This window comes from Tupaia chinensis, unplaced genomic scaffold (genome assembly GCF_000334495.1).
Source record: "Tupaia chinensis unplaced genomic scaffold, TupChi_1.0 Scaffold000176_1, whole genome shotgun sequence".
In the NCBI taxonomy this organism is placed as follows: domain Eukaryota; kingdom Metazoa; phylum Chordata; class Mammalia; order Scandentia; family Tupaiidae; genus Tupaia; species Tupaia belangeri.
This window is the reverse complement of record NW_006159651.1, coordinates 614,932-629,443: the sequence shown is the minus strand read 5'-3', so window position 1 is coordinate 629,443 and position 14,512 is coordinate 614,932. Positions and strand designations below refer to the sequence as shown.

Sequence of the window (14,512 nt, the reverse complement as noted above, 5' to 3'; positions counted from 1 at the left end):
GGGCTGGCTGTTCCCCCCCCCCCTCCCTCCGCCCGGCCCCCCTGCCTCTCCCGGGAAGGCTCTCCAGGCAGAACTTCGTCTTGCATCCTGCTTCAAGGTTATGACATCTTTTGCAAGGATGACCTCATCCCAGCCCTGCAATAATAGCTTCTGTGAGGTGGGCATTATTATTCATAGCTTTAAACAACCACTGAAGGAAATCCAGGGATTTGTCAGAGGTCAGACGGCTGAGCGCGACTCAGACTTGCACGTCCCGACTCGGGTCCAGTGCTCGGAGTGGGCACCGACCCTGCGGACAGCCGCAGCGACCACGCAGCAGGGCACACGGCTCGGGGTCAGGGCGCGGCCACTCTGCTCAGCTACCCATGTCTAGGAAAACGCTTCTCTGGACCAAGGGAGTGAGTCGCAGAGAATGCGCTGCTGGCATGACTCCCTACGGGTGGTGAAGCAATGGCTTCCGCCGTCGGAGCAGGTGACGTCAGCCGTCTGGGTTCCTGCCAGTGTTCTTGGCCCAGGAAATGGACTTCCGGCCGGTTGGGCTCTGAACCATCTCCGGGCTCCTGGAAGGGCAGATTTCTTAATTCGCAAAGTGAGGAAGAAAAAAGCAATCGGATCTCAGGAAATATTTCACTAGAGGAAATTAGGTAAAAATGGAGAAGGGGAGTTCAGGGGGTCCTGGGTAGGCGCGAGCAGGGAGCCCCTCCATCTGGGGACTGGGAGCAGGACCTAGGGCTCCTACGGGGAGATGGGAGAATCTGTGAGTAAACAGACCCAAGCAGATTGGGGTGGACTGGGGGAAAGATAAGCAAAGCCAGGCGGTCTGGAAAAAAGTACGCGTCCACATACACACACGGGTCAGAGGGAGGCCAGGGGAATGTTGACTCCAGGTCTCATGCACTTTCTGGGGACAGTAAATCTTGAACTAAGCAGCAGCATGCAATTATGGCAGGCCCCATCTCCTGGTTGTTTTGAGTTATAAAAGTATTCCAGTGGAAAAACGCCTACATAACAGATAAACTAGATTTTGAGGGGTTTTTTTGAGAGTTTTTTTGCTAGGGGGCATGTGCACGCGCCGGAGAGACAGAGAGAGAGAGACAGAAAGTGAGAAATGACCCCTCAGGGTGGATGGCCACACCACAGTTCCTTCTCCAGTCTCCTCTTGGGATCTCAGGCAGGCACACACGCACACAGGCCTGTGAGTTTTAAGCCGCTGGGTCTGGGACTCAAACCGCAGTTCGCCATGCGGGCGTTCAGTGACGTAACCGTTATGCCATCCCCCGGTGCCTACAGTAGAATGTTAAATCTTCTCTCACATGTCTCCAGGCCTGGTTCAGGCAGCTGTCCTGCAGCAGATGTTCATCTCCTTTCATTCTCAAGTGACTGTGTGAGGTAAGAACCGTTATGATGTCTTTATTTGATAAAATGTGGTAAAATACACGCAACATAAAACGGACCGCATTGACCGCGTTCCAGTGTGCAGGTTAGTGGCGTTGAGCTCCTCCACGACACCGTGCAGACCTCACCCGCGTCCGCCAGAGCGCTGTCCCCTGCGGCTGACCCTGCCCAGCACGCGCTCCCCCACTTCCCTCCTCGGCTCCTTGCAGACGCCATTCTGTCTCCTGAACCTGCCTATGCTAAGCGCTTTGTGCAAGGAACTCACATAACATTTTTTCCATTTGCGACCGGCTTCTCTTTCAGCCGGCATAATGCCTTCAAGCTTGATTTATGCTGTAGAATAGGTCAGAATTTTCTTCCTTTTTTCTTAAATGTAGGACAGAGTTTCACTTTTTTATTTTGCTTTTGACTTTTCCATCGGGCACCTGTGCTTGCAGGAGAAAGACAGAGGAGGGGAGAGAGAGAGAGAAAGAGAGAAAGTGAGAAGTCACCCTCAAGGGGTGATTACCACGCTGCAGCCCCTCTCTGCCTTCTCCTCTTGGATTTTGGGCATGCACACATGGGCATCTGGTGTGTTTCTCAAGCCACTTGGTGCAGGACTCGAACCACTCAGCCAGCCATGTGGGATCCAGCTCCTTAGCCTCCGTGCCACCTGTCAGCCCTGAGAGAGTTTCTCTTTGTTGTGACCCTCCTACTTCAGTCTCCCAAGTAGCTGGGACTGCAGGTGTCCCCTACCACACCTGGCTTTTAGTCTGGGCTAGAAACTGAACCCACTTCTCTGGTGTGGCCTCAGTGACACAGCAGTGGCATCTACCTGCACATGCTACTGTTCCTGGGTCTCAATTTTCTTCCTTTTTTTGAGGGGGGAGAAGTTTTTGCTATAGGGCGGGTATGCTCACCAGAAAGACAGAGAGAGACAGAGAGACAGAGAGACAGAGAGCGAGAAATCACCCCCAGTGGGGATGGCCATGCCGCAATCCCTTCTCCTCCATTCTCCTCTCAAGATCTTGGGCATGCACGCACGTGCTCCTGGCATGAGTTTAAGCCACTGGGTCCGGGACTTGAACCACGGTCAACTACATGGGAGTCCAGTGACATAGCTATTACGTTAACTGTGTCTTTATTTTTTTAAGAATTATTTTATTTAACTTTATTATTGTTACTATTATTATTTTCCAGTTTGATCAGAGAGAGACAGAGAAAGAGAGAGAGGGAAAGCGAGAAAGCAAGCCACCAGGTCATAATTATTAATTTATTTTTATTTAACTTTATTATTATTTTTTTAAAAATTATTGCTATAGGGCACATGTGCTTACAAGAGGTAGAGAGAGAGAGAGAGAGAGAGAGAGATGGCAAGCTGCCAGGTTCGGGACTCGAACTGTGGTCAGCCATGTGAGAGTCCAGCACTGTAACCACCATGCCATCTACTGGCCCCTGTACCACATTTTTTTTTTTTTGGAGAGGTTTCCGCTATATGGCGCGTGTGCTCGCCAGACAGACAGAGAGAGACAGAGAGACAGAAAGCGAGAAATCACCCCCCAGGGGGGATGGTCACGCTGCAATCCCTTCTTCTCCATTCTCCTCTTGGGATCTTGGGCATGCACGCACACGCACCCGGCGTGAGTTTTAAGCCACCGGGTCTGGGACGTGAACCGCGGTCGACTACATGGGAGTCCAGCGACATAGCCATTACGCTAACTGCTGGTTCCCAGTACCACATTTTATTTATCCATTCATCTATTGATGAACACTTGGGCTGCTTCCATCTTTGGCTATTGTGAATATGAACATGGTTGTGCAAGTATCCGTCCAAGTTATGCCTTTATTTTTAATAGCAGTTATATCGAGATATAATTTACATGTTATTCAATTCATCCTTTAAAAGAATAATAGTGAAACTATTTTGGTATATTCAAACAGTTGTGCAAACATTGCTGTCATCAATTTGAGAATATTTTCATCACCCCCAAAAGAAACCCATACTCAGGACCAGCAAATGGCATAATGGTTACGTTGCTGGACTCCCACATGGCCACCTGCGGTTTGAGTCCTGGACCCAGAGGCTTGAAACTCATGCCAGGCACCTGTGTGTGCTTGCCCCAATTCCCGAGAGGTGACTGGAGGAGAAGAGACTGCAGCACGGCCATCCCCTCTGAGGGGTGACTTCTCACTTTCTGTCCCTCTCTTGGTGAGTGTGTGCACTCTACAGCAAAAATCTTTTTCTAAAAAGGGAAACCTATACTCACTAGCAGTCCCTTCCAATATTCCCCCAAACGCCTCCCCTCTCCAGCCCTAAGAAGACAGCCATCTGTTTTTTGTCTGTGCAGAGTTGTGTTTTCTGGACATTTCCTATAAATGGCATCTTGTGGTATGTGGAATTTTGTGTCTGGCTTCTTTCATTAGCATGTTTTCCAGATTTATCCCTGTTGTAGCATGTATCAGAATTTCTTTTTAATGCCAAATACTTCATTGTGTCAGTATGTCACACTTTTTCATTCGTAGTAGATCAACTGATGGACATGTGTGCTGTTTCCATGTTTGAAAAATCTACCAGAAGGCGAGAATACATGCACTCACCAGAGAAAGAGAGAGAATCGAATGTTTTTAAAAAAAATACTAAGAATAGGGACCAGCAGTTAGCATAATGGCTATGTCGCTGGACTTCCATGTATTCAACTACAGTTCGCGTCCCAGACCCGGTGGCTTAAACTCAAACGTTGGGTGCGTGTGCGTGCATGCCCAAGATCCCGTGAGGAGAATGGAGGAGAAGGGATTGCGGCATGGCCATCTCCCCTGGGGGGTGAATTCTTGTTTTCTCTCTCTCTGTCTCTCTCTGTCTGGTGAGCACACGTGCCCTATAGCAAAAACCTCTTCAATAATAATAATAAAAGAAAGAAAGAAAGAGGAGAGAGAGGAAGAAAGTCCCCTGCTCTCCAGGGGGCGTGGTCCCGCCTCACCCCTCCTCCTTCACCCCTCTCAGGGTTGGGCACACACGCATGCGTTCACGTGCATGTGCATGTCCCCTGGCTCGCACTGGCATGCTTCTTCACAGCTGACTAAATTGTGAGCTCCGCGGAATGGACTGACCTGGCTTTGCTGGCCGTGGTCCCACTTAGCCCGTGCAGCACACATGCCAGATGCACAATGTGTGTGGGACGTGTGAACGGGCACACGGAAGTGAGGGACCGAGATCAGAGACGGTCGGTAACTTGCCTCGGTCCATCAGCTGGGAAGTGGCCAGACATGTTGGAACTCACGTCTTCCCATTCATTTCTAACGAAGGGGTTTTGTACTCCGAGGTTTCTGGAAACTTCTTGGATTGCCAAAAGCTCTTGGCCAAAGGAGGCCAGATCTTCGGTGTCACTTGCCTCTCCCTGTGTAATCCCGAGTATTGTGTTGTTAGCGAACAGCCAGCCTTCTCAAATCTAGCTTGCTTCTTGTCCCCACCCCGTCCTCCCCTCCCACCCCAGTCACAGAGACAAAGATTCCACTTCCCTCTTGGTGGTTTATAGTTGGAAAGTTCTAGCTATCTGACCGCAGCCTCCTGCTGCCCCATCGTACCGTGAATCTCCGCGAGTCTTGGTGTAACCGTTTATTATGAGACCTGGCTTGATGGAGGAGGCACTTCTGGCCGCAGGAAGTCTCTGTGCTCTGCCATTTGTGAAGCGCAGCCTTGGTGGAGCCAGAGGCCCTGGCTCTGGCCCTGAAATGGTGCTGTTTTTGGACTGTTGTTTCTGATTCTGGTACTAGCTTGTCATGTCAGGGAGGGTAAAGCCGGGGTCATAAACCTCGGCTATAGAACATTTCGATGGACCCCCTCTTGTCGTAAGGACAAGGGAGAGCCTTACAGGGAAAGGCAGCTTTGCTTCTCAAGGGGTCCAAAGTTTGAGCCCAACCTGGGGTGAGCTGGGTGGACTTAACTTCCTCCCCTTGACAGGGTTGAGTTTGGGCTCCCCCTGTTGGACCCTCTGAAAAATAATTCTTTGAACTACAGTAAAATTAGGACAGGGAAGGGGACAAAAGGAAAAACATTTATTGTGAGCTTGCTCTGTATATATATTAGTCATTTTATTCAAGTTTCTTATTTTATCCTTAAAGTAATCCTACAGGTAGGTTTCATCACTCCAGTTGCAGAGTCAAATGTTGCAACTTGCCCGAAGTTACACAACAATGTGAACCTACAGCTTTCCTGACCCCCGAAGTCCATATTCTTAGCAGTCGGTGCACTGAGCCAAGGGGGCCAGTGGGCAGAAATGGCACACGAAGTCCCCTCTTCACTTCCACGGGATCTAGCGCTCATTTTTCTCAAGATGTCTTGGGGTCCCGGGATTCTCCCATGATCTCCTGAACCAGTGGTGTGTTGGCACCAGCTCCAATCCACTGATGAAAGTGATTGTTAAATAGTTAGGAATTTTTCAAGTGGGTGACTAAACTATTGGTGGTTGGAAATCGGTCATGGCAGGAAGTAGTTACACCATGGCAATTGGTAGCTGCTACAGATCAGGCCTCTCCATCTCCCCTGTGGGCCGGTTTACTAGCGTGTTACTGTCCTGAAGTCTCCTCTGAGGTCACAAACACCCTGAACAGAGCATTAACCTTGAGGTCCCGAGCAAGATCGGGGGGAGGTCCCATCCCTAGTGGTCACAAACTTTTAATTGTACACTGTGGAAGGTTAGACACAGCTGTTGGAAAGTGAGGAATTGCATGTACATAAAAGAGAGGAAAAAAGTTATAAAATACTGGTTATTCACATATAAGCAAGCACCAACATTTTCAATCATGAGGATTAGATGGGAGGGATATGGCTTATCACTAGAGTCTTTTTCTTTTAGAGCAATGAGAAAGTAGATCTAATTCATGAAGAAACTAGGAAAGTGCCCTGGATCGGTGGGAAGAAAAATCCCAATCTGAGATCTTGGGATGGGACACAGTTTGAGGACCACAACCTCTGACCTGAGACCACAGCTAGGGTCCCTTTGCTTGCCACGTGGTAGCCTTCCAGCAGCAGGGTCCCACAGGAACAAGGGCTATGGGGGTCTGTGAAGAACAGAGTGACCTATGCACCAGGTGACAAATCTCCAGAGCTGACTCTGGCTTTGTTTGGTGTCGGGGTCCAGCCTCGGCAGGGGTGGGTTAGTTGAGACTCGTACACAGGAAGGCGACACGGGTGATCAGGAACAGAAATTAGACTAAGACCTCAATACTTTTTAGCATGTTCTCAGCCGGCCACAGCCAGAGCCAGCTCCAGGCTGCAGTGCTAGCAGCTATCAAACACACGTATTTATTGAGGGATCTTACAGGAGTAGGAGGGGTGAGGGGGAAATAAAAGATTTACTCTAAGAAATAGGGAATTCAAAGCACAGGAACAGTGATCATAAAACATGATGTCTGTCTTGTTTGAACAGGTGAAGCCAAACACAGTTCTCAGAATGAAGGAGTCTATTTGTCTGGTGCATTTTCTTCTCCAGTCTTGATTACCGGACAGGAAGTTTGATAACTTCTGTCCCAGGTCAGCTTGATAACTTCAGTTCTGGGCCAGGGCGGTAACATTGCTGGTTACAAAGGCTTAGATAGAAATCTTGTCTTGTTAAATAAAGACACAGTTAATATATGCACTATCTATATATTACAGCTAAAGAGGGTGAGCCTATTACCCATATCTGGAGCCTTCAGGTTTGTTCATCCTGTCATCAGTCAGGCTTTTCCTTTCTTATAAACCTGCAGGTTTCTGTATTTTATTTGCTGAGTCTGTCAATTAGTGAGTTCTTTTGTTTTATCTCTGAGTTCCTGTTGTGTGGTGAATGTGCTGACTTTGCCTAGCATGAGTTAACTTTGGCCTGTAGCTTTTACATAAAACTAGCCTTAAACTAACTTAGTCTACATATGCTACTAATGCTACTTTGGCTTATACTGATTTGACCTAACATATGTTAATTTTGGCTTAAACAGACAGGAGGGGGAGTCTCAAACTTCCTGGCCCTCCTGTGCCATCTTAGGAAGCCACATTCCTACAAGATCACTCATTGGTTTTATTGTAATGGTTGGGGGTGATATTTTACCCTTGCAGGGTACCCTAATAACAGTGAAACTCATGGCAGAGAAATTGACTACAGGCCAGTAAACCAAGGGGGGACTCATAAACCGGGCCTTGTCTCGCAGTTTCTTCCCAGCCCAGGCCTTGCCTGTAGACTTGGGAAGCAGCCTCTTTACCAGCTTGTGTTGTCTGCATGGCCCCGTCAGTGTGGGTCTTTTCCATTTTCAAAAAAGTTTTAAGCCATTATTCATCTCTTCCAGGAGAGACAGAGAGAGAAAGGGCAAGAGGGACAGGCACCCTCACCTGGGCCTTGGACGCCACAGTCTCCTTCCCCCAGCCCTAAGAACCTCAGTTGACCCCGATCCAAACACATTGTCGCCACGTGTCCCAGCACTGCAGGTCGTACCCTACTGACTGCACCGCCAACGTGGGCCTGGGCCGTCTCTGTTGAAGACTGGAGTCAGAGGCCGTCCTGGGCTCGTTTCGAAGCTGCAAAAGAACCCAGGGGCATGTTCTCACACAGCTCCTTCATTTCTCCATCCTGTCTCGATTTCGAGCATGCCTGCACACAGCCCAGCATGTCTCTTAAGTCGCCGGGGCCAGGATTTGAACCAGTCAACCACGCATGACCCCATTCGCTAGGCTACGAGCCTGGCCCCATGTTTTACACGCCCTCTTGCCATTAAAATGAGTTTTTCCATTGGAGTCAGCGTGTTTAGCTTCACAGTCCATGGAAACGAATGAGAGGAAGAATAAACAACGCCCTCTCCCAAATGATGGGTGTTGTGCTCTGTGAACTAAAAAAGCCCAGTGATTTCCTAAAAGAAAAAAAAAGAAGCTGCAAAGGAACAGCCACCTCCCCAAGTAAAAATAAGGGGCACATCCTCTGTGGTGGGCACTGGGAGAGAGCCCCTCATGGGGAGCAGATGCCGTACTTCCCAGCCCTGCAGTCCCCAGCGGTTCCTTGTCCTTTTATACCGGCCTTTTTCCCCCCCAGAGAAACAGAGAGAGAAAGTGACAGGGAACGTGAAAAATCACCCTCTTCTCCTCCTGGGATCTGGACATGCACACACACAGCGTGGTTTTCAGGCCAGCAGGTCAGGGACTTGAACTGTGGTCGGCCTGTCCTTTTAGGCACAGCAGAAGCCCTGGAGCTCGGGAATGATTAAACAGGACTTCCCTGAAGGCCTAAGAGGAGGGAAGACAAGACTGAGCAGCAGGGAGCCAGATAATCTGACTGGCCCGCCCACCGTCTCCAGCCCAGGGCACTTGCAGGATTTGCTTTCTCCTTCCTCCAGGCTGCCTTCTTTCCACGGAGCTCCCTCCCTGATCTGACTAGCGAAGCTTGGTCAGTGGCCACTTCCCCCTCAGCCTGCTCAAGGCGCCCTTTCTGGGTTCAGCTTCCTGTCTGCAGACCCACCTCACCCATGCCTGCCCGACACCAGAACGTCCAACCCTTTAAAAACTTTTTTTAAAAGAATTGTTGATTTAATTCTATTTATTTATTCAGCTCTTATTCCCAGGTGTGTGCCCGTGTCCCCGAGGGTGCAGCAGGAAACCCGCACACGGTGAGGGTGAAGTGAGCGTGCGGCGTTCCTTCCAGGTAATGCCCCACTCTCTCTCGCCTTTAAAATTTTTATTTATTTATTTAGTTCCATTTGTTGTTATTGTTATTATTATTTTAAATTTGACTACAGAGAGACATAGAAAGTGAAAGCGAGAAAGCAAGTTGCCAGGTCCAGGACTCTAACCGCAGTCGGCCCTGTGGGAATCCCACGCACTTAACCACCGTTGCCACCTGCCGGTCTCGTGCCTGACTCTCTTGCGGTTCAACCCAGGGCTAGAGATTGTGATCAAGGGACAGCCCGATTCGATCTGCATGTACAGGGTGAGAGCGACAAGACTGGTGTCACGTTTGAGGTTAACTAGTCCCTTCTGCAGGGCAGGCTTCCACCTGCTGCTGCCACTCCCAGCTGAGGCTGGCCCAGGCAGACTTTGAAAAGCACGTCGTGGGAGGGAGGCTCGAACTCAAAGGCCAGCAGAGGTAAGCGCTCTGTGGGGCAGAAACTGATCATCAGCTAGAAACTGGCCGGTTGCCAGCCCTGCAGCGCCTTCCCCAGCCTTGGAGAAGGCTCCACCGCAAGGTCGTGTTCACTCAGCAAGTGTGACCGGTTCTGGGTTCTCGTGTGTCAGGTGCTAACCAGACGCAGCACAGAGCAGGGAACAGGGCAGCCCAGCCCAGCCCAGCCCACCGGCGTGGAGGTCACAGCATGAAGGGAGGAAGACACTGAAGAGTAGTTAGCAGGGAGTGGGCATCAGGAGGGAAGGTGGGGAGCATCCAGCAGGCAGGGAGTGCCGACAGAAGGGGAGATCACCACTTAGGGATACCCGAGGACTTGGCGGGGTGAAACAGAAGCTCCATGAGGAGAGGGTCCACTGGTGCCAGTGTCTGTGTGTGTGTGTGCACGTACACATGTGTGCATGTGTGCATGCATACGTGTGTGTGTGCGTGTGTGTGGTGTAGCTAATCCTCCCTCAGTTCATCTTGGTAAACGGCTTTTGTAAAACTGCTGCTGTGCTGTCTGCTAACAGGTGAGAACGGGATAGGGATGAGCCACGCACGATTAGACGCACATGACTAATGGGATTAGCCTGGACATCCACACCTTCCCACTTGGGTCTGACCCCTGATCAGCTGGGTTGAGAACTCGAGTGAGTTATTTTCCTTTCCCGTGCCTGTTTTCTGTACACTCCATTTCCCAAAGTCGTGAAGATAGAAGGCGGTGTTTATAAATGACTTGGAATATTATAGTCAGTGCTTGGTGACCGGTATTACAGACTGAGTCCAAAAACCTGAAATCTGAAATGGCCCAAATCCAAAATCAGTTTCTTTCTTTCTTTTTTTTTTTTTTTTTTCTTTTTTTTAAGATTTTTGCCATGGGGTATGTGTACTCGCCAGAGAGAGACAGAGAGAGGGAAAGTGAAAAATCCCTCCCCAGGGTGGATGGCCACACTGTAATCCCTTCCCATCCATTCTCCTCGCGGGATTTTGGGCCCACGTGCATAGCACCGAGCATGTTTTCCAAGCTGCTGGGTCCGGGACTCAGACCACAGCTGGCCATGTGGGAATTTGGTGCGTTCACCACACCACTTACTGGCCCCCATCCAAAACCTTTTGAGTGCAAACATAATACCGCAAGTGGAAAATTCCACACCTGACCTCACAAATGTTGCAATACAAAAATATTATATAAAATTACCTTAAGGTTTTATGCATGAAGTATATACGAAACACAAATGTTATGTTTACACTTGGGTCTCATCCTCCAGATATCTTTGCAGAGGGAACAGCAGATGGTGTAATGGTTATATCGCTGGACTCCCATGTAGTCAACCGCAGTTTGAGTCCCAGACCCGGTGGCTTAAAACTCATGCTGGGTGCTTGTGCGTGCATGCCCAAGATCCCGAGAGGTGACTCAAGGAGAAGAGATTGAGGTGTGGCCATCCCCCGTGGAGGGATGATTTCTCACTTTCTGTCTCTCTGGCAAGTGCAAGTGCCCTATAGCAAAAATCTCTCTCTCTTAAAAAATAGAAGGAAAGATATCCTTGCAGATACTCCAAAATCCAAAAGAGACCCCAAATCGAAATACTTTTGGTCCCAAGCATTTTTTTCTTTTCTTTTAAAAAAATTTTCTATAGGAAGCGTGTGCCTCTGAATAGAGAGAGAGAAAGAGAGAGAAAGAGAGAGAAGCATCCTCCATGGAAGATGGCCACACCACAATCCCATCTCTTCCTTTCTCCTCTCGGGATTTTGGCACACATGCACAGGAGCCAAAGCTGCTGGGTCTGGGACTTGAACCAGGTGGTTGGCCTTGTGGGATCCAGCTCCTTTAGCCATTATGCCGCTGACTGGCTCCCCAACCATTTTGGTTGGAGAGGGAAATCAACCTATATTATTTATGTATACTAAAGTTCAAAAGAATTTTGATAGATACGAGAAAAGACATAATCAATCTGGTATCAGGAAACAAGAGTAAAATACTAAGTCTAGCAGGAAGAAAGGGAGGGTGTGCACGCAGCGCCGGGTAATGTCCGTGTAGAGAGAGGTTGTGCTCTTGGGAGATGAATGGGAGGTTTTCCCACCGGGGAGGGGCTCTATGCTTGGTGTGCTGACTGCACTCACCAACCCCACTCTGTCCTGTCTTACCAGGAGAGTCTTTTTTATTTTTCTTTTAATAAAGTATCATTTTATTTAACTTTATTTATTTTAATTTGACCATAGAGGGACAGAGTGAGAGAGACAGACAGAAAGTGAGAAAGCAAGCTGCCAGGTCCATGACTCGAACCACAGTCGGCCGTGTGAGGGTCCAGCACCCTTAACCACCACGCCCCCTGCCAGCCCCACCAGGAGAGTCTTATTCTAGGAGTGCAGAATCTTTAATCTCTAAACCCATTTGTAGCGGGGCTAGCAGGTGGTATGGTGGTTAAGGTGCTGGATTCCCACATGGCCGACTGAGGTTCAAGTCCCAGACCTGGCGAATTGCTTTTCCACTTCTCCTCTTTCTCACTCTCTCTGTCTCTCTCTGGTGAGTGCGCATGTCCTATATCAAATGAAAGGAAATAATAATAATAAAAAAATCAAATAAAAAGAAAATCCATTTGTAGCAAGTTAGAGGAGGAAAATGAAAGGGAAGTTGATGTGTATTCATTCGTCCACTGGCCATGCTTGCTGGAAGAAGGGCAGACGCCTGCTTGACCTTTACAGAAGGCACCAGAGATCTCTGTAGACCTTCATGCTAGGTGACACTTGTGCAGGCGTTCTGGGCCTTTCTCAGCAACGTTTGTCTCGAGAGGCTGCTTCCTGTTTGTATTCTCTTACCACAAGTTAACCGCTGTCCCAGCTTTCACTAAGTCTTTTCTTTTTTTAACTTTCATTTATTATTTATTTATTTATTTTAATTTGACCAGAGAGGGACAGAGAGAGGGAGGGAAAGTGAGATAGCAAGCCGCCAGGTCCAGGACTTGAACCTTGGTCGGCCATGTGAGAGTCCAGCACCCTTAGCTGCCACGCCACCTGCCGGCCCCCTTCACCAAGTCTTATGTCTTACTCTGAGAAATTTTTGAGCTGACTGGAAACATTTCCTGAAACAGTTTCTCAAATCATTTTCAAATAGCTGCATTTACGGTGGATTACTTGAGCTGAGTTACCATCAAGATCAAAATGCCAGTCTTTAATTTACCCTGATTTATAAACCCTAACAATCATCACTTTCTCAGATTTGTTCACATGTCCATTTCTTCTTCACCAGTATCAGCTATTGGCTTTTGAGGGGGCAATATTTACAAAGATATAGTTTTTTTTTTTTTTTTTTAGAGAGAGTTTTGCTATAGGGCACATGCACTTGCTGGAGAGAGAGAGACAGAAAGTGAGAGATCATCCCCCATGGGGGGATGGCCACACCACAATCCCTCCTTCAACCTCCTCTTGTGATTTTGGGCACGCATGTACACGTGCCTGGCATGAGTTTCAAGCTGCCAGATCCGGGACTCGAACAGCAGTCAACCGTATGGGAGCCCATTGCCTTAACCACCATGCCACCTACTGACTGAAAATTGAGTTTTTAAGAACCATGTTTGCCATAGGTTTCCTGCCTATGGGAAACCACCTGCTGAGAAACGCGAAGCACTTTGGGAAGTTGGGTGGCATCTCTCATCACTCAACCCCATCCGGCCTGTGCCTCAGCAGCACTGCCCGCTCCAGGTGTCAGGGGTCTTTGCAGACAACTGAAACAAGCAGAAATGTCCGATCTGCAGACGCCGTGTGTTTCCTGTACTAAATATTCACAGCAAGGAGACACAAACAGCCACACGCCCTGTTACTGCCTCGCTACTTCGCTCAAATAATTCTAGATAAAACTGGTTGTAGTGGGGCCAGCAGGTGGCCTGGTGGCTAGAGGCGCTGGACTCTCACATGGCCGATTGTGGTTCGTGTCCCAGACCTGGCGACTTGCATTCTTGCTTTCCCTTTCTCTCTTTCTCTGTCTGGTCAAATAGGAAAAAAATAATAATAACAAATGGAATTTTAAAAAATAATAATTATTTAAGGAAAGAAATTGGTTGTAGCAATGGAGGTAAGCCCCATTGTTAACTATATGAGGGTTTTTTTTTTTTTTTTTTGGTTTTTTTTTTTTTTATTAGGGGAGATATGTTTTTTGGGGACCAAATTAATGGGAACATAGTTCAGTTTTTCTCCTTCACTGGGGGATAGACAGAACCCACATAATATATAATAGCTTGTGCCTTTGCCCCTCATGTAAGCACCTCTTATTTTTCTGTCATTATTATGCTATTATGGAATTTTCAAGTTAAGACCCTTGTTAGAAAATGACAGAGAAAATGCAATTGCTCTATAATCCCCAATTATATTGTAACTTTTTTCAGATAAGTACACTCAACGTTTTTAAAAAATAATTATTTATTTTATTTTATTTATTCATTCATTTTTTTATGTTTTAGTTTGACCAGAGAGAGACAGAGGGTGAGAGTGAGAAAGAGAGGAAGTGAGAAAGCAAGCCACCAGATTCAGGACTTGAACCCTGGTTGGCCTTGTGGGAATATCCAGCGCCTTAACCACCACGCCACCTGCTGGTCCCAGTACACCCAACTTTTAATCTTATTTATTTATTTATATTCAGAGGATTTTGCCTTTGAGCACGCGGGCTTGCCAGAGAGAGCGGGACAGAGACAGTGAGAGGGTGAGAGCTCACTTTACAATGTGGGCGGCCGTGTCGTGATCCCTCCTCCTCCATTCTCCTCCTGGGATCTTGATACGCATGCGCACACGCCTGGCGTGCGTTTCAAGCTGTAGGTCTGGGACTCCTGCCGCAGTCGGCCGTGTGGGAGTCCAGGGATGTAATCATTGTGCGTTTGCTGGTCCCCCGATCTCACTTACTGTAAAATCAGAGGGGTGAAACAGCCTTTGTTTAGACGTGTGGTTCACGTCTGGGCTTGCTGCTGAAAAGGCCCCAGACAGTGGCTGGGCAGGTGGGCCGGGTGGGGAGCACTTGTCGCAGGTCCTGCTGA

General features: G+C 48.4%; 1 long non-coding RNA gene across 4 annotated transcripts in view; it reads left to right on the top strand.

Moving 5' to 3' along the window:
- Positions 1 to 14,512, top strand: part of LOC102483328 (uncharacterized) — a 45,401-nt gene that overhangs the window by 18,892 nt on the left and 11,997 nt on the right. Inside the window, exons 1-4 of one of the 4 annotated variants that reach the window (XR_003549068.1) lie at positions 205 to 644; positions 1,324 to 1,389; positions 8,940 to 9,032; positions 9,371 to 9,473. This is a non-coding gene — a long non-coding RNA (uncharacterized LOC102483328). Of the gene's footprint in view, positions 1 to 79; positions 158 to 204; positions 645 to 1,323; positions 1,390 to 8,939; positions 9,033 to 9,370; positions 9,474 to 14,512 lie in introns of those variants that run through there. The other 3 variants (XR_003549069.1, XR_334225.3, XR_003549070.1) reach the window with 3 other exon arrangements.